The 27,231-nt window shown below is 46.7% G+C and overlaps 1 protein-coding gene across 2 annotated transcripts in view; it reads right to left on the reverse strand.

Annotated features, from left to right (window-relative positions):
- LOC126524452 (monocarboxylate transporter 12-like) overlaps nucleotides 1-24,621 on the reverse strand; it is a 49,772-nt gene extending 25,151 nt beyond the window's left edge. The window contains exons 1-2 of one of the 2 annotated variants that reach the window (XM_050172763.3): nucleotides 24,253-24,621; nucleotides 5,499-5,611 (exon numbers count right to left, since the gene is read on the reverse strand). The gene's annotated coding sequence lies outside the window, so the exon portion shown is untranslated. Of the gene's footprint in view, nucleotides 1-5,498; nucleotides 5,612-11,246; nucleotides 11,318-24,252 lie in introns of those variants that run through there. The other variant, XM_055067322.2, reaches the window with a different exon arrangement.
- Nucleotides 24,622-27,231: the final 2,610 nt, after the last annotated feature.

Below are 27,231 nucleotides of genomic sequence, written 5' to 3' on the forward strand. Positions count from 1 at the left end.
TTTTCCCTACTCATCATCATCATCATCATCATCGTCATCATCAGCCTGGTTACGACCCCTGCAGGACAAAGGCCTCTCCCATATTCCTCCAACTACCCCGGTTATGTACTAATTGTGGCCATGTTGTCCCTGCAAACTTCTTAATCTCATCCGCCCACCTAACTTTCTACCGCCCCCTGCTACGCTTCCCTTCCCTTGGAATCCAGTCCGTAACCCTTAATGACCATCGGTTATCTTCCCTCCTTATTACACGTCCTGCCCAAGGCCATTTCTTTTTCTTGATTTCAACTAAGATGTCATTAACTCGCGTTTGTTCCCTCACCCAATCTGCTCTTTTCTTATCCCTTAACGTTACACCCATCATTCTTCTTTCCATAGCCCGTTGCGTCGTCCTCAATTTAAGTAGAACCCTTTTCGTAAGCCTCCAGGTTTCTGCCCCGTACGTGAGTGCTGGTAAGACACAGCTGTTATACACTTTTCTCTTGAGGGATTATGGCAACCTGCTGTTCATGATCTGAGAATGCCTGCGAAACGCACCCCAGCCCATTCTTATTCTTCTGATTATTTCAGTCTCATGATCCCGATCCGCAGTCACTACCTGTCCTAAGTAGATGTATTCCCTTACCACTCCCAGTGCCTCGCTACCTATCGTAAACTGCTGTTCTCTTCCGAGACTGTTAAGCATTAGTTTTCTGCAGATTAATTTTTATATCCACCCTTCTGCTTTGCCTCTCCAGGTCAGTGAGCATGCATTGCAGTTGGTCCGCTGAGTTACAAAGCAAGGCAATATCATCAGCGAATCGCAAGTTACTAAGGTATTCTCCATTAACTCTTATCCCCAATTGCCCTACTCGCCTCGTGTCAACTGGAACCTAGCTGCCGCTAATCTCCGCACCCCTTCCGTTCTCCGACCTGTGTCTCTCTCCTCGTTTTTTTTTATTTTTATTTTTTCCATTGACATCCTTGCCCTGCATACATTCCCATGCATGGTGTCGAATAAGTCAGCTGTACATCTGCTAAAGTGCCGAAGAAAAGTCAGTCACTGTCACAACTGTCGCTTACGGTTTGATGTATCTGAGAACGACCGGGCACCCGGTCTGCTGTCTTCTCTATACGTGCAGAACTGCCCTTGTCTCGCAAACCCTGATGAATATCGGTTCACTGTTCTAATATATATATGTATATATATATATATATATATATACATATATATATATATATATATATATATATATATGTATATATATATATATATATATATATATATATTAGAACAGTGAACCGATATATATATATATATATATATATATGTGTGTGTGTGTGTGTGTGTGTGTGTGTGTGTGTGTGTGTGTGTGTGTGTGTGTGTGTGTGTGTGTGGCGGCGAAAACATCCCATTGCTATTTGTGCTATGCCAACGGAGCGTTGGCATAGCACAAAAGAATAAACACAACGTACGTGAAAACACGTTCTTTTTACTGTGAAAAGTTTCGGCTGCCTACCAGCCGAAACGTTTGACAGTAAAAAAGAACGTGTTTTCACACACATTGTGTATTCTTTTCTGCTGTATATATATTAGCGTATTTGAGTGTGCGCGCGCTATACTACACTGGCTGCCGCCATAAGAGGGCACCCTCCCCCTCCCCCTCCACTGATGGGAGACATGAATCCCTGGAGATAAGGTGGCGTGGGCTCACTGGTTGTATTCCATCACCGGTCTGTTTCTATTTATGCCACGACCTCCCGAATACAATGATGTGCAGTGGGCAATGAAATGCAACGATATGCCTCATTCTTGCGTCAGTGCATATATACCTTGTACAGATATCTCTGTGGAGGTAAAGGCCGCTGTGCATGATGTGGAGACCAGTGGAAATACTATACAATGGGAGAGAAATGTTTGCGTATATTTTGTTGGTTCTTCATATTGAGCCCTACTTCTCCACGTTAATAAAAACCGGAGATCTCGAAAAGCACTCAATCGATTACACAACTTTCAGACATCGCTAATTAATTACCTCCAAATTTTCGAGAAAACAAAGTGAAAGCCCAAAAAGCGTTGCATTGTGGCACCCTGACGGCTAATTGTGTTTTCATCAATATGCGCGTGAAATTTTAAGCGATTGGATACTACTTCCCGTAAATTTTCTGGCGCCCCTTGACCTTTTTGGATCAATCGTCAGGGCTACAATTCACGCAATGACGACAGTGGCGTCTCATTTCTGCCCAAAGAATCAGGCAGGTTCTGGTAACAAACATTCATATATTGGACACGCATATCAGACATTCGTATATATACGCGCTCAACAGGTGAGAGCTTCTCAAAATTTTAAGCACTTACCTGCCGCGGTTGTTTAGTGGCTATGGTGGTGAGCTGGCAAATACGAGGTCGCGGGATCGAATCGCTGCCACGGTGGCCATTTCGCGATGTGGGCGACATGCGAAAATACCCGCGTACTTAGGCTCAGGTCTAGGTTAACGCCAGTCCCCCACTACGGCGTGCTTCGTGATGAGGTCATGTTTTTGGCACGTAAAAGTCTATAATTGAAAATTTTAAGTATTAGCCATGAAGTGGTAAGCGAAATCACTATCACACTTTGTACAGTGAATGCGAGATATGGACATACAACAATATCTACTATGTGCACCTAGGGATATACGGCCAAAGTGGAGCCCATATGTGGACTCGAATGATTGCGGCAGAGAAGACGTTATCAGCCAAGGCATGCGAGAATATTTTTGTATTCATTGAAGAAAAAAAAAAGCGCAATATTGCCCTAAAGAGGAAGCATCAATTGCGATAGTGAATTAGTCGACGGCTATAAGAAGTAAGGATAATATTTTTTTATCGGCCTTCTAAATTCGCAAACACTCGCTTGGCAAGGACAGTGTCACGGACAGTGTCACGAGCACCAAGGACAGTGTCACGAGCTCACCGATAGACATGAACACATCCTTGTTGACGACCGCGGAAATCTCTGTCGAGACGCTGGAGTGAGGAAGCGCCACAGCGGCAGCGAGCGAATTGACCTTCGTGCTGCCTCTCGCTCAACGCGAACTAGGCGGCGTCGAAAGCACAGCGCATGCGAAGCTACCAGCACGCACTTTGTCCACATCGCAGATCGCTCTGAAGATGAGGCCCGCGCACCGCACAGTTTGTCCACATCACAGATCACCTTTGAGATAAGGCATCCGCCGCAATAGTACGTTCCCTCCCCCCCCCCCCCCCCCGTCAGTCGGTCTCCTCCTTTCGGTGTTTAGCGCGCATCAGAAGACAGCGCGCTACCTCCCCGCTTTCCTCCCTTGCGCGCGCGAAATTGAGCCAAGATCTTCGGGTGACTGCCGCAAGCTTGTGTCCCACATAGAGTATACAGCACACGGCGATGAATTTATCGTCCTTAGACTTTATACACACATATAAAGTCCGCGGCGACGACGGCAGAAATGCGCCTGGAGTGTCTGTATAATTTCTATCGCAATAGATAGGTGACTACAACTTACTTATTTATCTATTAAATATATTTTTTGAATTCTTGTGTGTTATCTGCCGAAACTATAAGCTGATTATGAGGCACGTTGTAGTTGGCGATTCCCAATAATTGCGACCATCTGAAGTTCTTTAACGCACTGGACCTAAATTCGCATTTGGCAGCGACAGAAGTCACGAGTTTCGGGCGGTATCTTGCCTTTAGAAGGTGTTATTTCGTCACAGTGAGATAGTTTATTGACGCAGCATGAAATGTAGTAACGTTACGAATTGGCAATAATTGCTGGAGGATGGCACTGCTAAACCTTTTAGGTGGTGAGTAAGCACAATCTACTAAGGTGGCTAAGCGTTGCATTGCGTGTTCGTGGTGCACTTTTTCTGGATCTAAATGAGTTACCACTTCTTTAAAAGGACAGTAATTAGGGAATAAGTGACTATTCAGTGAACATTTTACGGCAGTACGGCACTTCGTATCTTCGGACAACAGTATTGTGTCGGCCGCTGCAGTTCAACGTAGACTTCCAAAGGAGACAATTTACTTGTAACATTCGAAGCAATATTGCCACGAAAAGCAGTAAGCGAGGAACTGGTGTAAGAAATCAAAGGAGCAGTGCTAGGACACCAAGATGGAGCGGTGCTGTGTAGTGTCATTAATAAGGTGGTGATTAGGAGTAGTTCGTCGATGTTGCTCTTGAATTTAGCTTGAAGGGCGGCAACAGAGGCAAGTAAGTTAAAAGGCGAAGGTGAGAGGACAAAGCGCTTGTCTTTTATTTATTTATATGTTTCGATGCCTACATTCGCCAGAAGGCATATCAGTAAGGTGGGTGCGGGCGTGTGCAATAATACAAGAAATTAACAAATCACGCTAAAATGACGAGTTCTAATGCTTTTGTCCAAAGGGTAGTGTATGACCAAAAAATGTAAGAACCGCAAGCGTCACAGTCATCCCTTGAAATTTCATGCATAAGGGCGCACAAGACCTGTTACGATTTCATTTTAACTTACTTGTCTACGCTGTCGCGCTTCAAATTAGAGTCAACCCTAGCTGTAGTGTAACGCTGAAAGTGTGCACTTAAAACCTTCACAACAGCAGGTTTAAAGATGTAAAGGGGATACGATTTTGCATATAGACCTGCAGAAGTCAAAATGACGTGTAAATTTTTTGTGATCCTCTGGTAACCGGCACTTCCACAATTATAGTCTGAAAAGAAAGAGTGAGACTGCTTCAAAGACGAACAAGTCACGCGCGGTCATTCGCAGCGCCACTTATAACGCTATAGCAATTTTATAGATAGTCAACCAAGTCTCGCCCACATATCGCTGTCGTCGTTGTCATGTTTGTAACTGCTGTTTGCCGTACATAATTCAGGAATCCTAATGGTGGTAAAGTCCTGGTATCTTTTTTCGCTTACTTCTCAGCATAAAAAAATATGCTGTTGAGATATAGCGGTAAATGCGAGAGAAATGCGTTAGCGTTGCGTCACGCCTCTTTAAGGTAACGGATCTATGATTTAACCAGCGTTCACGGCATTCCAAAGTGCTGTTCACGAGCTCGACACACGTCCTGCCTGTTCAACAAGCTAAATGCAACTTACCCCGTTGGTTTGGAGCCGCCCGCCGTCACTTGTACAATACATACATACATACATACATACATACATACATTCTTGTAAGCTTTTCTATCACCTCTGCACCTCCACCACGTGAGCGACTTACTACACTTTACACACACCCATCTTTTTCACTTTGGCACGAATAATGGTAACACAGAAACATTTTTCTAAACACTAATGACTGTAAGTAGACTGCTCTGTTTTGTCACAAACATCAAAGCACAGTGCGTTGGAAATAGGGAAGGCGGAGTCGTCCCGCGCTTGCACAGGCGTACTGCATGCCGTGATTGGACTACGCAGCGCACTCTTCAGTATCCCGAGACAGGCGCAAGGTTCGCATTTACTCCTAAGTGTAGCTTTCCTTTAGCAGGTAATAATGAGCCTGTTCAAGCGGCACTTACGCTGCAGACTTTTTCAGTCACCAGTTTTCAGGAGCGGCTGGTCCAACGTTCACTCAGGGCGGTGAGGCCATGACTCTGAAGTTTCCGTGCTGAGAGTATGCACGGTGAGATTCCTGCAAAAATAACGCACTTAGATGAGACGAATTCAAGACTTCTTTAATAATCACCATTACATGCATACATTTCGCCACTGAAATATCTCTCAGTGTCGAAATAACTTTTTTTCTTGTTTTTAGAACAAAATATAGAAATTTGCAACGCCGCTAGAAAAGATAAACGCCCAAGCAGCGATATAAAGTGACACCTCTTGAACATTCAAAATTCCTTTTGCGCAGTTCTGCACTCTTAAGAACACAAGGTAAGAAATAACGCCGAGGGATACTTTTTGATGGGAGTGACCGACTTTGTTTCGTAAAGCAACAAAAGTGAACATAGTAGAACGCTGCAGTGCGTCTACGAAAACGGCGAACAGGTCGCGAACAGTCGAAAATAGGAGCGATGGGGTCCACTGCTGGCGCTGTCCTCAACGCTACATGTGACACAAAACGTTTGTTCGGCGAGTTGGCACACGATACAGAAGATAGTTAAACAGCACTAAGCGGAAAAACAAGACGTATACAAGATAGGCAGCACTACAAGCGCTAACTAACAACTGATCTTTTTCACAAACAAATAAAAGGGCAGTTCATGGTCTGCACATCCTCATCATCATCAGCCCATTATTATGTCCACTGCAGGACGAAGGCATCTCCCAGCGATCTCTATTTACCCCTGTCTTGCGTTAGCCGATCGGCTAGCGCAAGATAGGGGTGATGAAATTAGGAAATTTTCATCACTCCACCTATATTTCAGCCAACCTCAACTGTACTTCACTTCCGTTGGAACTCATTCTGCAACTCTAATGGTCCACTGGTTATCCGCCTTAAGGATTGCAAGGCCTGCTCAGTTCCATTTCTTTTTTCTGCTACTGTCAACTTGAATATCGCATATCGTCGTTTGCTCACTGATCCATACCGCTCTCTTCCTGCCTCTTAATGTTACGCCTAACACTTTTCCCGATCTAGGCGTCACCACAGCACCAAGCGTACTGCCTATACGCAGTATGCTTGCTGCTGTGGTGACGCCTAGATTGAGCTATGGCTCACTTTACATTTTATTCTGTCTCCTTCCACATGTTTCTTCGATGTATACGTCGATCAACACACAATAAAATCCCAGTTGCTAGCCATCACACAGAGTGTGTATCTTTGCTTTCTTGAGTCCTCATGTTGAGTCCTCGCTGGAGCACAAAGAAGGTTCTACAGAGTGGCCAAACAAACTGAGCTATACAAATAGATCAACGCGTATGAAGACCATCCTGACAGCAGCGATTGTCATCTAGACAATCGCTGATGACAGAACTGCCTAGACGAAATGCGAAAATACGTTTGTGGAAAGGCTAGATTGACAAAATTTTTACTTTGCATAATAAAAGAGCACCCGCTGCGGCCTTCGGGTTCGCGTATGTGCAGACCTTTGAACATTAACAAAGAAGTTTGAGAAGTAGCTAAGGACCGCGCTGATAGCACTGGAACGAAATTATATGCGCCGTAAATTAAGCTCTTCAACCAATAAAGCCAGCAAAAAAGAGCTGATGCATGGCTTTTTTCAATTTTATTATCTCCTCCGCTTCCATCACTTCCGCTATGCGTTTTCACCACTTCTCATATTTTAGTTAATTTTCAAATAGTGGCATGCATCTGCAACCTTCACATTGAACTGCAATGTGTTGTGTGTCTGATGTGTTTGTGTCCGCGTTACATTTACGGTCCGTCAGCCTCTACGTTGAGTCAGCAGCCTGCCTACCCCACATAGGCACACTTTAGCACAGCTTCGCAGAACAGGGGAAAAAAACACGGAAACGGTGTACAAATCTATTCTGAATTTTAAGTTGTGCAGTTGCGAGCTCTAACACAACTAGATATACCTAACAGGCAAAATTAATTGCAAAGACTAGGTGCGGTAATGGTCGCGTCCACTCCGCTCCTCGTGGCTATATTTCCAAGTTCGACGAGAGCCGATGATTGTATAGGGAATAAACAGTAAATGTTATGATCTGCCGAACTAGCAGAGCTAAAGCGACAAACAATGTCATATTGTGGGCGAGCTCCACCACTGGAAAAGCTGGCGCCACCGTCGCCGTGACGTGGCATGAGGGATCACGTGGACACAGCGGCCGCGTCGGCTGCTCCGGAAGCGCCGAAGCGAGCTGAAAACGAAAGTTTAAAGTCCCAGCTGCGCTGCCGTTCTGATTAAGTGGTGAGCCTTTACCACCTTGGGTGTCTGCTTGACAACATTTGAAAGTACTATAATAGGTAGTGGCTGCCATTGGAGGCGTGCAGCTTGGTAGGCAACTGCTCGGTGCCGCAGTGCCGGACATACGCAACGGAACCCGGTGTGAGCCTTAGTAACACGTAGCCGCAGGACAAGGAACTGCGCGAAGCTTGGCTCGCCAAACTTAGAACCGGCAGACAGCCATCGGCTGCAACTCGGGTATGCAGCAAGCACAGACGCGAGGAAGATATCTGCTACGGCGCCAGGACTGTGACGTTCGGTGAGCAGCAGAAAACGCGCGCTGAGACGCTCGCGCGCGCCCGCTGTCCGGCTAATGTCATGACGGCTCGGTCTATGAACTTGTTGATGCTAGATACTGGCAAGTTCACTGGAACGGAAAGGGAGCAGTAAGAAGCACTTTTAAGAAAGGCATGGCATATGGTCATGTTTGTGCTATGAATTTACGAAAAAGAAGCAGATGGAAACCGCACGCTGAGAAAACCGATAAACATACAGTGGTACGCAACTTGAGAAATAATATTCAAATGTCCAAGAACTCAGAAGACAAGCAAATTAAATCGTCGCGACGGCACATAACAGTCGCCGTAACTAGGCGTCGAAGTCTCTATAACGAAATTATTTTTGACCAGTTCTGATAACGTCCACGCAACAATGGTTGCTTGTGTACTGTCAAATGCTCATATGCTGCGACCTAAAGCTCATGGCACGGTGCGAAAACGCGCTCAGAGCGAAAGCAAAACATTGTGCACCCACATGTATGCAGACGCGCAGTCAGTCACTGCGAACCCGTGCGATAGCTGCACTGAGGCTACATTCTATTATGCTACATTTGGTAATACAGACAACCCAGTATGAGAACATATTTCTTCACGTAGTTTACTCTCAGCGCTTGTCTATCTTTCACTCATGAAGCCGGTTCGGAAGACTCCATTGCCGCGATCGGGCGCAGTGGCGTTCGCTGTACGTATTTCGGTAAAGAGATAGCGTCTGTAAACGATTCTGTGCTTTGAGTTTGCCCAAGGTTATTATATCGACAGTCAACAACTTCCCACGTTTTGCGAGTGCTTACATAAATGTCCAGGAGGGCTGCCGCATGGTGTTTTTATTGAGCGCCGTAAGTGAAACCTATGAGGAGCGCGCTGCGTGATCCCTCATACTACGCTAGGGAGGCGCTTCCGACAGATGGCGACTCCGTAAGTCCTCGCCCTCGATAGGTACGACCACAGGGTGCTACCTTTAGCTAAACCAGGAAGAATCAGCCTATCGTATAGTCTTCAAAAAAGTTCCACGGTAGAAGGCGCCAGAAAAATATATTAAAGGGGTACTTAGTTCATGCGCATTCATCCCTACGGGGATGAAAGCGAAAGCATTGCGACCATCGCGGTATGTCTACGCTTGTTCAGTCATCTTAATTTACATTCGCCTTAATTAACACCAAAGGTCGTGGGTTAGAGTGCCTTATTTCTTTTATCTTAATTAACCATGCCTTAATTACCTTCACCTTAATTATACCGCAGGTCACGACCTGCGGGAGGTCACGACGGCGGGAGTCAAGCCCACGGGCTTGACTCCCGCCAAACGTTGAGGGTTCGTAGCCTCTTAGACCATCACATGGTCACGCCAACGCCGGATTTTCCACCTAACGACCCAAGCAATGTTATGTAATGCTAAAAAAAATTATCATCAGTGGTGCTGCAACCTGCGCTCAAAGCCCGGTAGAGGAGTGTCCTCGCGTGACACCCTCATGGAAATTTGGGCCACGCGATTCGAACCTATAACCTCGTGATCAGCAGGAGAACGCCATAACCACTCGACAACCACAGTGGTCCTTGAATTTTGCCTTTATTTCAGGTAAGAAAATTCCTAGAGGATTGTTAAACTAGCCGCTTCGCAATATTTGGCGTGCAAGGCGCCAGTATAGGAAGACCACCAATCCTTCCTCCCTGTCGGCCGCAAGCATACACAGCGAATAATTACGCAATAGAGCGTGAGACGTCGCTTGAAGAGCAATACTGCTTGACCTTAGCAGCTTGTTGTAAAACGGAAGCTTCCTTAGGTTTTCCGTTAGACTTCGTAGCACCGGCGGCACAATGACACGGGCATAGCAGAAACATGAGACAACACAGCACCTTCAATGTCGGTGTCTTTGTACCTGCTCTACAAGAAATTGCAAAGCTACACCTACCTAAGTAGTCCATAAGTCACATTCGTCGATTTCAATTTGAGACAAGGCTTTCCGTGGCAAACGCGAGGAGGCATGTGGGATGACATACAGCTGGGAAAGTCGTGAAATGACTACTGTATGAAAAAAAAAACAGCACATTGGCATAACTTTACACCGTATGTTCATGATACTTTTTTTTCTATTCCACTAACACATCGTAAATGTACATGAGGTCGACAGCCCGCTCACCCAACAAAGTCTGAGGAAATATAGCGTGAACAGAATGATGTCAGGTACCCTTGCTGTTCATTGCGGAGATTGCTGCTGCGTGCCACAATTTGTAGAAAAAAGAAACGCGCATAAATGCCCTTTCTTAGGCTTTATCGGGCGAAGAACCTAGTGTACTGCTGATGTAAGAGTGGCGCACTTTCTGACGTAGCCACGCCTGTAGGTCGAGGTAACTGTCACTTTATCTTTCACTCTCTTGTTTGCGCACTCGGCCTCCATATACATTCGGCTGAACATTGCCTTAGAATTTACAACACCAGTTTATTGCAGCATGTACAGATTACCGGTGCATGTTTAGGACTGAGCGCACAGCCATTTTATGCGGCCGATATGACCAACGCAGAACTGACCGGTCATTAGCTTTGCAGCCTGTCGGGTTATGCCTTCGCGTGCATGCACGAAGGTCTGCGCCAGACTATTAGGCGTCAAGTTAACAAGCAGACGCCCGTACCTGTTCTCCCTCTCCTTGTCGTGCTTTCATTCGCGTCGCGTTGCATCTGTGCAAGTCGTATTTTCGTAAACTGCAGCTTGGGAGCTTCATTTTATTAGCATGACTCTGTCTATTCCATGCCGAGCGCAGTGCGCACTGCGTGGGCTACGAATAGCTTATATAATGACCCGAGTACAGGATTTGTTGTACTCGCGTCGTGGCTTTCGTTTTACGCCCCGAGCAATCAGAGAAAAACAAACTCAACCTCCAGTAAGCGGATCACGTATGTGATGAAAGCGAAACACAGTAACCAAGGCGCACAAAGCAAACAAAAGTTTTGCTTTCCGGTGGCGATCGCCAAAGATTTGGTCGCACGTGCTCGGAGTCGCCGACCGAGCAACGCAGTCTCCAGGGTCGCCGACTTTCTTGCGGTGCAATATTTCGTGCGCGATACGCCTTTCGCTATCCGGCTTAAATGAATGCGCGGGCTGTTAGCGCGAAATGCTTTACCCTGCAAGCAACGGCCACGTACCTTGCGCGTTCTCGAATCCCAACGAGCGGCACCCAAGCACTCCTTCGACAGCGCGTCTGGCGCTCGGCACCAAGGTCGCGAGCTCGGTATCTCTAACCGGTTCGAAGGAACCGGGCGCCATTGATAATTCGCCCAACTGGATGCCGAAAGGCGAAACCACAAACACGAGGAAGATTGCCAAGAATAATCACAAGGAACGAAAGAAAGGAGAATGAATGAATGCAACGCGCGTGCTTGTCAAAACATGCCGCTCCCTATAATAACAGAGAACCGTGGAAGTAGGCGCTTGTGTGGTCGACGCTTGGAGATGGCGTTACGCGCCTGCTTCTGGCCCCTGAACCTTGAACGACCGCTAGCTCTGTGTTGCGCACGGCCTTAGGAAGAGCCACGTACGGATAAATATTTATTGCTCCTGGTTTGTGGCACGCCGCTCCCCCGGTGTTCGAGCCAGGTAGGTCAGAACGGTCCAAAGTCACGGTGCGCAAATTTTGAGAGTAACTTTCCCGACACATGACAGCAAAGGTAGGCATAAAGTACACGAATATAAGCACTGCGATGGTCACTACAGGCTAATTGTAGCGCCGCACTCTTATAGTTAATAATGGAGTTACCAAGTAATGCAACCAATAATGCGGTCCTCTTACCCCTCTGGAAAAAATGGCGCCATTTATTATTAGGACTTACCGTCACGCCAGGTAGTCTATATATATATATATATATATGCTTTATTTCAACCAGGGTCCGGCCTTCCGTCAGAGAGCGTGTATGTACGAGTTGTCTTTTCATCCACTTTATTTTGCATTAATTTATCCTTTCTTTATTTTCATTTATTAAGCACAATCGGATTCCTGATTCATAAGGATATAGCTGGTAACATTCAGGAATTCTATGGCATTAACGAGAGCATGGCAGGTCTTGTTGTCAAACTTAATGCGAGGTACAAATTGAAGATCATACAGGTCTACACCCCTACATCCAGTGATGATGACCAGGAAGTCGAAAGCTTCTATGCAGACGTGGAATCGGCTATGGGTAAAGTCAAAACAAAATACACTGTACTGATGGGCGACGTCAATGCCAGGGTAGGCAAGAAGCAGGCTGGAAACAAGTCAGTGGGGGAATATGGCATAGGTTCGAGAAATAGCTGGGGAGAGTTATTAGTAGAGTTTGTCGAACGGAATAAGAAGCGGATAATGAATACCTTCTTCCGCAAGCAGGATAGGCGGAAGTGCACGTGGAGGACCCCGAATAGCGAGGCTAGAAATGAAATGGATTTCATACTCTGCGCTAACCCTGGCATAATACAAGATGTGGGCATGCTCGGCAATCTGCGCTGCAGTCACCATAGGATGTTAAGAACTCGAATTAGCCTACACCTGAGGAGGAAACAGAAGAAATTGGTGCAGAAGAAGCCGATCAATGAGTTAGCGGTAATATGTAAAATACAGGAATTGCGGATCAAGCTACAGAACAGGTTTTCGGCTTTAATACAGGCAGAGGACCGTAGTGTTGAAGCAATGAAAGACAATCTGAAGGGCATCATTAAGGAGTGTGCAATAGAAGACGGCGGTAACTTCATTAGACAGGCTACCAGTAAATTATCGCAGGAGAGGAAAGATCTGGTTAAGAAACGCCGATGTATGAAAGCCTCTAACGCTACAGCTAGAACAGAACTGGCAGAACTTTCCAAGTTAATCAACAAGCATAAGACAGTTGACATAAGGAAGTATAATATGGATAGACTTGAACATGCTCTCAAGAACGGAGGAAGACTAAAAGCAGTGAATAAGAAACTAGGAATAGGCAAGAATCAGATGTATGCGTTAAGAGACAAAACCGGCAATATCATTACTAATATAAATGAGATAGTTCAAGTGGCTGAGGAGTTCTATAGAATACTAGTACTAGTTCTACTACTAGTAGTAGTACTAGTACTACCTTTACAGCACTAGTAGGCGCCCACGACGCCAATGGAAGAGAGAATAGTCTAGAGGAATTTGACATTGCACAAGTAACGCCGGAAGAAGTAAAGAAAGCCTTGGGAGCTATGCAGAGGGGGAAGGCAGCTGGGGAGGATCACGTAACAGCAGATTTGTTGAAGGATGGTGGGCAGATTGTTCTAGAAAAACTGGCCACTCTGTATATGCAATGCCTCATGACCTCAAGCGTATCGAAATCATGGAAGTACGCCAACACTATCTTATTCCATAAGAAAGGGGACGGCAAAGACTTGAAAAATTATAGACCGTTCAGCTTACTGTCCGTTGCCTACAAAGTATTTGCTAAAGTAATCGCAAATAGAATCAGGAAAAACTTAGACATCTGTCAACCAAAGGACCTGGCAGGATTTCGTAAAGGCTACTCAAGAATAGACCATATGCACACTATGATTCAGATGATAGAGAAATGTGCGGAATATAACCAACCCTTATATATAGCTTTCATTGATTACGGGAAAGCGTTTGATTCAGTCGAAACCTCAGCAGTCGTGCAGGCATTACGGAATCAGGGTGTAGACGAGCCATATGTAAACATAGTGGAAGATATCTATAGCGGCTCCACAGCCACCGTAGTCCTCCATAAAGAGAGCAACAAAATCCCACTTAAAAAAGGGCGTCAGGCAGGGAGATACGATCTCTCCAATGCTAATCAAAGCGTGTTTACAGGAGGTATTCAGAGACCTGGATTGGGAAGAATTGGGGATAACAGTGAATGGAGAATACCTTAGTAACTTGCGATTCACTGATGACATTGGCTCGCTTAGTAACTCAGGGGACCAATCGCAATGCATGCTCAATGAACTGGAGAGGAAAAGCAGAAGGATTGGTCTAAAAATTAATCTGCAGAAAATTAAAGTAATGTTTAACAGTGTCGGAAGAGAACAGCAGTTTACGATAAGTAGCAAGGCACTGGAAGTGGTAAGGGAATGCATCTACGTAGGGCAGGTAGTGACCGCAGATCCTGATCATGAGGCAGAAATAATCAGAAGAATAAGAATGGGCTGGGGTGCGTTTGGCAGGCATTCTCAGATCATGAACAGCAGGTTGCCATTATCCCTCAAAAGAAAAGTGTATAACAGCTGTGTCTTACCAGTACTCACCTACGGGGCGGAAACCTGGAGGCTTACGAAAAGGGTTCTACTTAAACTGAGGACGACGCAACGAGCTATGCAAAGAAGAATGATGGGTGTAACGTTAAGGGATAAGAAAAGAGCAGATTGTTTGAGGGAACAAACGCAAGTTAAAGATGTCCTAGTTGAAATCAAGAAAATGAAATGGGCATGGGTAGGGCATGTAATGAGGAGGGAAGATATTCCATGGTCATTAAGAGTTACGGACTGGATTCCAAGGGAAGGGAAGCGTAGCAGGGGGCGGCAGAAAGTTAGGTGGACGGATGTGATTAAGAAGTTTACAGGGACAATATTGCCACAATTAGCACATGACCGGGGTAGTCGGAGAAGTATTGGAGAGGCCTTTGCCCTGCAGTGGGCTCAGCCAGGCTGATGATGATATCTTTTCAGGAAGATGTTGAAGATGGCTGAATTCTTACTAAAGAGTAAGCGCCACCAATAAATGGGACAATCCCCTCATGCTCAACAGCCCGGTCTTCTATTTATCGGGCGTCGCCCAGCTTTGGTTTAAATTCCACGAAGCCATCTCTGCACATGGGGTAGCTTAAAAAACCAATATCGCGGAAGTTTTCGGCCGCCCTGGCATGCGCACACGCCGAACAACACATACAAAACTGATCCTAACAAACTTTGAAACCTTCACCAGCTATACAGAGGACATCGCCGACTTCTGCTGGCGTGTCAATCCGGCGATGGCGGTGGCGGACAAGGGCCGTCACATGGTGAAGGGCATTCTCGGCGATATATTTCATATGCTGCTGTCAAAAAACGCCCTAGCACTGTTTCTCAGGTCATTGTGCTTAGCCTGAGTTTCGACGATCTCTGCAGACCGTGTCTTCTCACCTAGCTCTCACCTGTGTCCGACGAAACACTCGCGAGAATTGCCACCGTTCGCGACATGACGGACTTCCTGCTTTGCCAGATAAAGGAGTTTGTCCGTGCTGAGGTGGCTCGCCAGGTTTCGCTGTTGGGCTCAGCCACGCAACCACCCTGAATTATGCCTGCCAACCTTCGAAACTCATACAGAAGCAAGTTTGCGCAGCTCTGCTTTCTGCCCGCGATAATTCGCCATTGCCGCCTCCCGTTGTCCTCAGCGAGGTGAACGCTCCTCTCAGGTTTGCGGCAACCTCAGCCCATTGCGCCACTCCCATCAGCCGTGCCACTGCATCCGGCTCTTCATTTTCTTCAGCCGAGGTACCCACACAGGACAATGGCGCACTCCCGACAACCGGCCAATATGTTTCGCGTGTTGAATACCTGGCCGCATCGCACTACTTTGCCGTCATCGCATAACACTGTACCGCTGTAGCTTCGACTCCGATCCGTACGTTTCACCCCACCCGTCGTCCTCCGCCTCTCGGAACCCCAGCCAAATGACTTCGTACTCGGACCACCACTCTCTTGTTGGACGCCGTTCGCAATCACCTCGACGCCGCTCACTTTCGCCCGTGCGTCCTCGTCCTTCTACGCCGGAACTTTAAAACTAATCGGCGTAGTTTCAGAAGCAAGAGCTGCGTCACCAACGAAAAGACGAAGCCCTCTCCCTTGTCCAACTAATGTGATTGATGTATACGTGAACGGCGTCGCTGCACTCGCACTCGTCGACACTGCTGCCGCAGTTTCCGTTATCAGCGTCAAAGTTTGCCATTTGCCCAGAAACGTTACGAAGCCAGTGTCAAACGTGTCACTTCGTACGGCCAGCGCGGACCGCACCACAACTGCGGCTAGGTGTAGTGCTCGCGCACGGATGAACGGCCTCCTCTAGATCATCGAATTTTTGGGCTCAATGCTTGTTCCCGCGATTTTATTTTGGGCTGGGACTTTCTTTCCGCAAATAATGCCATCAGCGACTGTTCTCGTGCTGAAGTGGAATTTCATTCGCATTGGGAAGCCGCGTTTCTTGATTCACCTCAAGCTGAAAATAAAATATTTGTTGCAGTAGGCGTTGCAATACCACCACACTTCTCTGCCCATGACCCGGTGTCCTCCATCTTCATCGCTGATGCAAGCGCACTTTTTACACCGTTTGCTATCTCCCTTCGTCGCAAATTTTACCCGCTGCCTCTTGCTCGTTTAGAAGTTTGTGATGGCGTTGGCAGACTGCTCGTATCCAACCACTTGTCATGTCCCTCGACTTTGCTTCGGGAGCAATGCGTGGGCCGCTTTCAATGTGTCGACCCTGCTTTGCATAATCGACTTGCCACTTGGTTCCATCACAACGCATGTGGTCGCCGGAGTCACCTGTGAGGCGGCGCAAGCACCCACTTCGACCGATGATTTAAATAGCTGCATCGCCGACGCGCTGACTGTTTCCCCACGCGCCCAGCTTCTGCGTCATCTCGACAAGTTCCGCTATTCTTCTGACTCCCAGCGTGTTTTCTTGGGCCGTACGTCATCTGTTTGTCACTTCATCGATACGGGTACCAATGCACAACTGCGACAAATACCATACCGTTTGTCCGCGACAGAAGCTGTGTTATGGATGACGAAGTAGCCCATGTGCTCAAGCGCGGCATTATCCAGCCTTCCAATAGCCCCTGGTCATCCCCAGTTGTTCTTGTTAAGAAGATGGATGAATCGATTCGTTTCTGTGTCGATTTCCGTGGACTTCAATCACTCGCAAAGATGTTTACCCTTTGCCGAGAATTTACGAAGCCTTTGACTTCCTTCAAGACGCGGAGTCGTTCTCTTCGATCGACTAACGTATCGACTATTGGGAAGTGCCCACGGCACCAGACGACCAACGTAAAACGGCATTTGTTACGCCAGATGACCTATATGAATTTCGGGTCATGCCTTTCTGGCTTTTCAACGCACGCGCAACATTTGAGCGTCTGATAGACAACCTTTTGCCTGGTCTCAAGTGGAAACCATGCCTCTTCCCAAGCCTTTTTTCATAAAACAGCTTCGCAGCTTCCTTGGCCTCTGTTCTTACCTTCGCCACTTTATTCAGAATTTTGCGTCCATCACCGCTCCCTTGAATCATTTTCTACGAAGCGACTCGAACAATTATGCCTGGTCGCTGCTTGTGATTATGCCTTCCAAGATGTTGAGTCTACTAACCTAGCCGCCGACACTGCGTCACTTCGACCCACCCGACAGCTCCGAGCGAAATACGCACTGACGCCAGCGGTGTAGGACTATCAGCTGTGCTCGCGCAGGGCAAATCCGGCTTCCACGAGTACGTCCTTGCATACGCAAGCCATGGCCTCACCAAAGCAGATATGAATTATTCCGTTACGGAAAAGCAATATTTGGCCATCATCTGGGCACTTTGTCAATTTAAACCTTGTCTCTATGGCCATACCTTCGATGTTGTTACAGACCACCATGCGCTTTGTTGGCTGTCCACGTTGAAGGACCCCTCAGACCGACTAGGTCGCTGGGTATTTCGGTTGCAATATTTCGTGACGTCTGCAGGTCTGCCCACCACCATACCGACGCCGATGCGCTTTCACGTTCTCCCGTGTCAACTGACGGCGCTGCCTGCCTGTCTGCCGTTGACTAAGTACTTTCGTTCCCAGCAGGCTCCGACGTAAATTCGGAACAGCGCAAGGATGCCTGGATTAGCTCTCTTCTCCGCTTCTTTTCAGGACCATCGACACTTCCTCCACCTTCTCGACCTTTGCGCCGTCAAGCTTCTGAATTCTTGATGCGGGTGGGCCCTGTCTATCGGCGGAACTTCCTGTCTGATGACCGCAAGTGGCTGCTTGTCATACCTCGGCACCTTCGTGGTAAAGTGTGTTTTGCCTTCCACTCTGACCCACAGTGTGCGCATGCGGGTGTCTTCATAACGCATGGCCGACTTCGATCCAGGTTTTATTGGCATGGCATGTACACCTTTGTGTGCAGATACTGTCACGTGGTTGTGACGTTGAAGAACACAGTAGCAAATACTGTGAAAGACAAAACTACACTTTTATTGGGCGAACCTGTGCCCACAAAAACAGGCTACCCTTATAGCACAACGATAGCGGCGAACATGGTCGGCGATCGTCGAAAATCTGATCAGCGGGTCAAGTGCGTCGGCTTTTATACAGCAGTCATCGAAGGTTCCAGACTAATCGTTGGGACCCGCATGCCTTCCACAAAGTTCTAAAACATTCGAGTCACGCGATGAAATCAGATAACACAAGGTTCGGCGAAAACAGACAGCGGATAGAAGCATCGACAACTTTCCAGAAACTTCGGATACATGCAGACGCGCCCCGCGCTGTGCGATAACATTTGTTAGGCGGCGAAACGTAGTCGCCCGTTAAATATAAGTACACGTGTCAATACATTCGATCGTGCCCTCAACGCCGCTAGGTTCCTGCTCAGCTTGTCTCTGGTCAATTTCAGACAATTCCGCGCTTGGAAGCTGTCCGTACATATCAATGCCTATGCGATCGAAGGGCCTTGCAGGGCACGGAATTGGGTGGAGTGGGCCAGAGACAAGCAGAGCAGGAACCATGCAGGGTGGCACTAAGGGCACGGTTGGATGTATTTGCACACAAAGGTGTACATGCGACGCCAATAAAACTTGGACCGAAGTCTGGCATGCGTTTTGAAGACACGCGCATACGTACACTATGGGTCAGCGCAGAAGGTTGAACATCCTTCACCATGCAGGTTGCGAGTGTTACCCGCAGTCATATATATATATATATATATATATATATATATATATATATATATATATATATATATACATACATACATACATATATATATGTGTGTGTGTGTTTGTGTGCGTGTGCATGCGTAGCAGATATATTTGTTCTCTTTTTTTGCCAGATCCACAGTAAAATAAACATTTTTTATTCCCCATTTCACAATGATTAACGTTCTATACCCGGATTCGCAACATATATGCAATATCATATATTCGCACCACCCAGTGACACTGCTTGGATGAACTGCACGCTCTCATTAGCTGTTGGCTTGTAGGGCTGTCAGAAGCGATGTCTTCTGAGAGCGTGGTATTTTCAATGAATGTCACGATTTGCAGCTCTTGAGTTTGCCTCCTAACTACGGGGAGGAGAAGAGAACAGAAACACCCACTGCAACACTTCATCGCTCCCTTACTTACAGGTGATCTTCGAAGCAGTCGATATGCTGTAGGCTGCTTAACCGAAATATTGTATGCGACAGTTCGAATTCAGTACAGTTACGTTCTGAAGTGCTTTGATAATATTTTTTGAAGAATGCTGTCATCAGAATGGATATTTATTTTAGAAGCGCCGCGTTTTCTTCGGTACTAAAAGGATGACGCGAGAGAAACTAAGTTAGGAATAAAACGTACTTTCCCTAGCGTCACACTACACAGAAGACGATAGTAGAATGCTAGGCGTTCATCCACTCCCATCAGATATACCTCCACTCACGCCTCCTTAGACGCCATGGAATACATGCAATGAACCAACCATTGAGAAACAGAACATTATCCCTTGGAATAGACAGCACTTCCCTTTGGCGTGCCACATATCGCGTTTTGTGCTCTTGCCAAGTATTTGCTGTTTGTATTCTTCGCTTTATAGATACATGAGACGCAAGAAGGCACACACGGAAAAGAAAGAGGTGCGTGCAATTTCATAAACTGTTTTTGAATATGTGCTACGAGGAAAGCAGGACAAATATTTTAAGCCTACTTACTAGACAAAGTTATCTAGCTGAGAACGGCACTACAGCCGCTGTGAGCTGCAAGTTGCAGCTTTTAAATTTATGTACAACTGGCAACAGCTATGATTTTCGTAGCTGTTCAAAACGCGCTTTTACCTCCCTGTCCTGCTTTTCTTTTCCCTTTGGCGTATTCGACGCATCTTCCGCATTTTTGTGCGGTTCTTCTCGCGTGGTATTTAAAGGCCTTAAGGAATTATTTAAGGTAACCCATGGCAGGGGGTACCACAGTTGCACTTCCGCAAGTAGGCTATATAGAAAGCTGGACATATCAAATCACAATGAATTCTCATTGTTATCTCTTCAATAATCGCTTCAGGGCACTTAAGGAAATCGTTGACGGGAACGCGGGTTACCTCGACTCTCGTGACGACTAGCTAAAGATCATGACACTAGCACCAAGTTTTGGGGAAACTCCCTTGAACGTGCAGCAAAATGCAACGTTCCCTTGAACTCACAGAACGGTGATTTGGCAATTCATAGCGCATTTTAGCATGGAAAATGCCGACGCTAGTTGCTACCTCAGAAATAATTTAATTGAATATGCGTTGTGAACGCGCCTGCTACAATTTGGAAATTGTGGTATCAGCGCTAATGCAGCATAATTGGTTAGATGCTATTACAGTGAGTGGTAGCATTCATTCAACTATCCGAGGTGACTGTTTCGTGTAAGCAATGTCATCTGGTTAGACTAAACCTGACCAAGGAGAAATATGCTATCTGCAACAGGCCATGTTTGAGCATTGCTGTGAACTTATGGAAATTAAGCGACCGGTGCATTCTACGTGCGCTGCGATTGCGTAATACCCGAGAATTGGCCGTTACCCGTCGTCGTTTCTGTTGTCTTTCGTACGGAAGGGCAGTGCTGTCAGTCAGTGAATGTCTTATCAACTATACCATGCTGAGGCCTGTAGTTCGTTGAAAACACCACAGTAAACAAAAACGCCAAGTGGCGAGCCACACCTCGACTCCATTTCTGCGCGCGCTTTCGATCTGCGGGCTGATACATGTGCCAGCTGTTCGCCGCTCGGTCAATTACTGTGGCGCCATAACGGTTGCGCGAATGCCTCTACTGTAAGTTTAAATGTTAAGGTGGCAGTTAGGAATGACTGCCTGTCGAGGAAAAAGCGATGGGGCATAACGGGAGAGAGAAAGCAGAGTCATATGAATGGTCATGGTGGTAACCTCTCCCTGCACAGGCATCCAGGCATCACTTAGGGACAGCTAGACTTATTTTTTTTCGAATTTTACACTTTCGTTACAGATTCTGCATACGCTGGTTCCAAAGACGCTCTTTCACATTTTTGTGTGGGGGTTGGGGGCGAATGGGGGGGGGGGAGGGGGGAGCTTCTCAAAGAGCTTGGAATTATGTGTATGAGAGATCTCGATGTATAGGCATATATCTGAAAATAATCACGTATTAACTTTTTTATTTATTCAGCTTTGGGAAGGTTGCAGCGGCGAAATGCAGCGGCGGTGTGTTCTCTGATTTATACATCAGTTGCTGAGGAAAGATCGACGTGAAGAGTGCCTGGGCTACTTCTTCTTTCTATCTTATGCAGCACAAAATTATAGAATGCGTGGGATGCCTAAATAAGTAAGTATTGATGAAACAAACACGGATAACATCGCAACTGAGAGTTCACTGACGTCTGTCTATCGCTAGCCAAATAATATATAAACTTTGAAGGGCTTATACAATACTGCCCGGGTCCTACAGGCAATTGATGGGTGGTAGGTCCAAACGCACGCCATCATACCGGTTCCGTCCACAGTAAATAGCACAAGCGTGACACGTGATACATGTCTGAACCGCGCTACTGATCATAACCGCTTTTGTGACCCTGTGTCCATTAAAAATTAGTTTAAAACATACTCCCCCTTTGCTGTAGATGACTGTCATGTCTGCGTTGCCGAAATTCCAAACTTTGTGTCACTTTGGGTATATCAGGCCTTAGGATGCGCTATGAAATACATGAGCGTTCCAGCCAAGACTTCTCCACAAACGTCCCTCTACCGGTTCTGGGCGACATTAATGGAACCCCAACTGCACTTTATAGGATTTTCAGCTGTGTGATGCTCATGTGTGTTCAGACCAGAACCGTTTCTTTGACGAAACGCTTCTCCTAAACATCTTACGTCTGTCTTCATTCTATATTTTTTTTATGATTTCATTACTGGTTCTCCTTGAGCCTGAAATACTACTAACTCTTGACAGCTGTATTTCGACCTACCAAACTAATTTGTGACTCGATAGATTTGAAAGCCAACAAATTAGCCCCCTCGCTGCTTGAAACATTACACAGGCTCACTCTTGCAAAATGAATAATTACGAGTACGTTTGTTCGGTAGACTAGCGTAAAATAAGTTGACTATCAAGGAATGGTCACGAATTGTTACCCGCCGTGATTGCTCAGTGGCTATCGTGCTGGGCTACAAAGCACGAGGTCGCGAGATCGAATCCCGGCCGCGGCGGCCGTATTTCGTTGCAGGCGAAATACGAAAACTCCCGTGTGCTTATTAAAATAACGTGCGCGTTAAAGAACCGCAGGTGGTCCAAATCTCCGGAGTCTACCAATACGGCGTACCTCATAATCACATCGTGGAATTCGCACGTAAAAACCCCATAATTAAGCAAATTATTCTGGAATTTGTATGAAAACGTTCGGCTCCTAATCACTTCCGGCTGTTCAGATAGTGTGCGATGTGTTTTCCGAAATTAGCAGTCCGCGTGCTTAAGTAGATAACTTGATAGCGTTAACAATTTCAGCTTTCATTTCGTGCCACCTAGGCAAAGCGTTCTGGTAAAAAGAAAAAGTAATTCTCAGTTTTTGCATGCCAAAATCACGATACGAAGCGTTTTGCTCGAAAACGGCTATTTCCTTTCGTACAGAGATTGAGACCCCTCGTTTATGCTGATATATAACAAAAGAAAGCCTTCTGGAATCCTGGGATGATCCCCATCTCCGTATCGAACAAGCCAAGCGCACAGTGCCTTCTCTTGCGTCCCAGAAGCCTTGCGATACACCTTTAAAAAGAAAAAAGGAACCTAATAATATTGCTTCCCACCCCCTTCGCACAGTTTCCCTGAAACAAAATCCTGAATGCCACCGAAAGCAGCGGTATACCGACCGACGGCAACAAGGATCTGGACGTAAGGATGACTATGACTCCACAACGACCAGACTGACAAGTCGCGTGGAACCTACTACGGAGATTGTTGGTGCGAGATGACTTGTTCGACGAGGTGCATTTTTTTCGGCTATCCTTTTTTTCTTTTTTTGACGCGAAATGTCCTTGAAAACGATCAGAAACGCTTGCTAAAACCGAAGCAACGAAAACATGTTATAGCATTGTCACATATCCTTGCAACCACACTACACGCGCACCTTCTTTTAGTGCCGCTGTGTCGAGAAAAGAAGCCATCCTTCGTCCACAGATGTTTGGCGTGCTCCCATAGATCTGTTGTTGCACCACGCGTTACGAGAGCATAAGTTTATCGGCAGTAGGTTTGTCCGTCCCAGCAAGAATAGTCGCCTTGGAGAGAGCTGGCTGTGCCATAGCAAGGATGACTTATGAAACTGAAACTGGTGTTGATAAGCATTTGTAAGGCCTACAAATTTGCGATGATGCAAAACGAATAAAAATTCAGGCTCGCTCATTGATCATTGTACATATGCAATACCCTTGTTTCAGCGTGGAGTACATCCATTACGACTGCACAAATTATTTATACCGGAACTGCAAGTTATCTTGTTTCCAGGTAAAAACTTCGGCACCTCTCGTGCGTAACCACTGCAACCTGTCGCGTACAAAAACATCTCTGCGCAATTATCTTAAAAAAGAATTGTTGAAGGTTACAAATATCGCACGATTTACCAATACAAACGTGTCATACATACAAACGGTTCGTACCTATTACAATGCTGGGGATAGGAAGCAATAAAATCTTCATAAAAAATGTGTTTCATAGTGCCGGAGAACAATATCGGGCGGTTATTTTGTGAATACCGCGAAGACAAGCGCAGAAAGAAAGCGCGTGTGTGCCGTCTTTATTTCTTGTCCTGCCATCTGCGCTGTTCGCCACTGTACTTCATTGCCATGCAATGCCATGCAATTCTTGCTCATTAAAGAACTGAAAGGTTTAAATAGCGGCGCAAACCGTGCGAGGGGTTCCTTTCGCGGAAGTTACAACGCTCTCACGAATCAAGGTCTCACCTTTCGACGGTCAGCTGCCTCGATGACGATACGACCTCAGGTGAGTCGTCCAGCTCCCACGGCCGCACCATTCGATTACGCGACTCCTCAACTACACGCGTTAAGCAGAAACAGCCGCGCCCGTACCGCAACTGTGCAACAGGCATTCAGTTCGCGCAAGGTAGGCCACCGTCTGCCGGCGGTTAACCCTAACTAAGCCCTTATAATTCGCCAAGGCCGTCTGCTCGGCTTACGTCCTCCGATCTCGGGCGCTGCGAAACGCGCGACGACTGCTTAACTATTCGTCCACTAAAGAGCGTTGAAATCGCGCGCCTCGCCTTGTACGAAACACTCCGCACTCGCGCCGAAACACTCAGCGGCCGTCTGTAGCGGCAAGGCGATCGAGACGAGTGTGCTGCCGCCCTCCCGCTCCCTCCGTCGCTTCTCTCTCAGCTCTGCGATAATCGACGGCCTTGGCGCTCGCGGAAGAGGCAGCCTTCGTGCTCCCATCGTTGTGTATCTCCTTCGCGCGGCGTCTGTTTCTTATTATTCTGTCTCTTTGCACGCCGGAATAATACAGATATAGCGTTTAATAGAAGCCAGAGACGTGAGCCCTCCTATAAGCAGAGCTTGCTGTGTCTCCTGAGGTGGCTAACCTGAAATAAGAAGTTACCTGTCATGTGATTCACTCTGATAGCGCCTCTTATTTCCGTGACGCTTGACATATATATGCATAACAACGTTTTCAAAGTTCGATGTCGTAACTCTTTGCGTAAGACCACGTGTTATCTTCGTCTGATCATTTAACAAGGTATCGTTTGTGGACAAGCCGGCGACACAGTACTAATTAATACTAGTAATTTCGGCTACATATATCAAGCGTCAGAGAAATGGGACGCGCTGGCTGAGTAAATCCCCTGGTGGCTTCTTACTTACAGACACACACACACACATATATATATATATATATATATATATATATATATATATATCTGTGTTTTAACGCGGGCACGTTCGTGTTTTTCTTTATAATTCTGTTCTGGTATTGGGGTGATTGGCTCGATTGAATGACACGTGCAAAACAAGAGACAGCGCTGTACCGTACACACACACACACACACTGATATATATATATATATATATATATATATATATATATATATATATATATATATGTGTGTGTGTGTGTGTGTGTGTGTGTGTGTGTGTGTGTGTGTGTGTGTGTGTGGTATAGCACTGTCTCTTGTTTTGCACATGTCATTCAATCAAGTCAATCACCCCAATACCACAACAGAATTATAAAACAAAACAAGAAAGTGCTCCGTATGAAAACACAGACACCATAACACTGTCAATAATGACACAAGAAATTTTCCTACGCCATAACACTTCTCTGCCCAGGCACGCGCCCGACTCTTTATTTGAATAATCCGTGCGGCAGTCGCTCTCCGATTCGGTCACGTTCGGGGCGCTGCGCTGTCGCGCAACTCGACTGCCGAGGCACCCCCCCCCCCCCCCGCTCGGCATCGCCGAGTACGCGCAGGCACCTCCACGAACCGGTTCGAGGCGCGTTTCACTCGCGCGTCGCCGGCAAGGTTGTTTGCAGCTTGCGGACTCGCTTTGTTGCCTTCTTGAGACGCGTTCCCCGGGCCCCCCTGAAGTGCGACGGCAATTGCTGGCGGAGGAGGTCGCGCTCTCTAGGTTGATGCCTACAGAATGAAAGCTGCGCTCAACACGGGGAGAGAAAGGAGTGTTCAAAACAAGCACAATTATACGCGAGCGAAACTAGCAAACGATAAAAGAAGCAAGATATTATCACATCGTGTTTATCTTTGCTCGAAGGCCACATATTGTTCGAGGGAAGTTTGTGAGAAGCCAGACAGTTTCCTCGTGCTGAATTGTTCGGGAAGTCGAGATGCGTTCGGCCCGTTGAGCAACTGCTCATTAAAGGGCAACGCAGCCTGGACCATAATTAGAAGGCGCCTAGCCTATCACTGCAAACGTTCGCAATAACATCGAGGTATTTCTGTTATCGTTATGCAAGGCGAAGAAATGGAGCTGGCGCTTTTCTGTTATTTCCTCTGTCTTCCGCTAACATTTCGCGCCGCGAGCGTTGACAGCCATGCGTCAACTGGGCAGACATCACCAGTGCGCTAAACCATATACCATGCTGGACAATGCGGCACTTCCGAAAATCCAGAAACCAAACAACCGCGCATCAATCAAAGTCAAGAAATACAAGTCAGGACCCAGGGAGGAAGCTAATGAGAATCACTGAGAAACACTTGCCTGCATTGCGTTAGTCATGTTCGTGTTCGGGGGCTGTATTCGGAAAACAATTGTCGCGCTACAATTCGCGAGAGAAAATTTCTGCCACTCCTAATGCTGGGCATATTCCGTAGCAAAGGCGGCCTGCCAATGGTAAACAACACTCAAGAACGAAAAGTTTCGTGAATACGGCCCTTCTTTATGAGGGAAGTGACTGCTCTATTGATCAATGGATCGTGCTACATTCTCATTCATTTTGTGCGTTCTAGCAGGTGAAAGGCACGGAAGTTTCATAGCTGAATTTCTCTCGCATTCAGTAAACCGCAAACATTACACCTGTTCACTCATAAGTGTCATTCAGAATGCGCCGCCTATCCTGCCTCTCGATACGCGCGGATGGACGTGCTTCGGTGTTATAAGCCGCAATACATCTAAGAAGTGCGAAGTAAACAAACGCAGGTGCAGATGACACGACTCAGAGAATGCGCGCACATGCAGGTGTTTATTCCGCTCTCTTTCTTTCTCCTCGGTAGGCTGAGGACAGGGCTTGACAGCTGCCAGCTAGCGGCCATTCGGGTTCGTTCCCTTCTCACCCGTCTCTGCTCCGCGGAACCACACGTAAGGCTCGAGATCGAGCGCGGCCGTGACCCGACGCAGGAAAGCACTCATTCGCTTATGCCTTTTTTTTTTTGTAGCTTTCCCGTAGCTATCTTTCAAACACCCCCCCACCTT

This window comes from Dermacentor andersoni, chromosome 3 (assembly GCF_023375885.2).
Source record: "Dermacentor andersoni chromosome 3, qqDerAnde1_hic_scaffold, whole genome shotgun sequence".
Classification (NCBI taxonomy): domain Eukaryota; kingdom Metazoa; phylum Arthropoda; class Arachnida; order Ixodida; family Ixodidae; genus Dermacentor; species Dermacentor andersoni.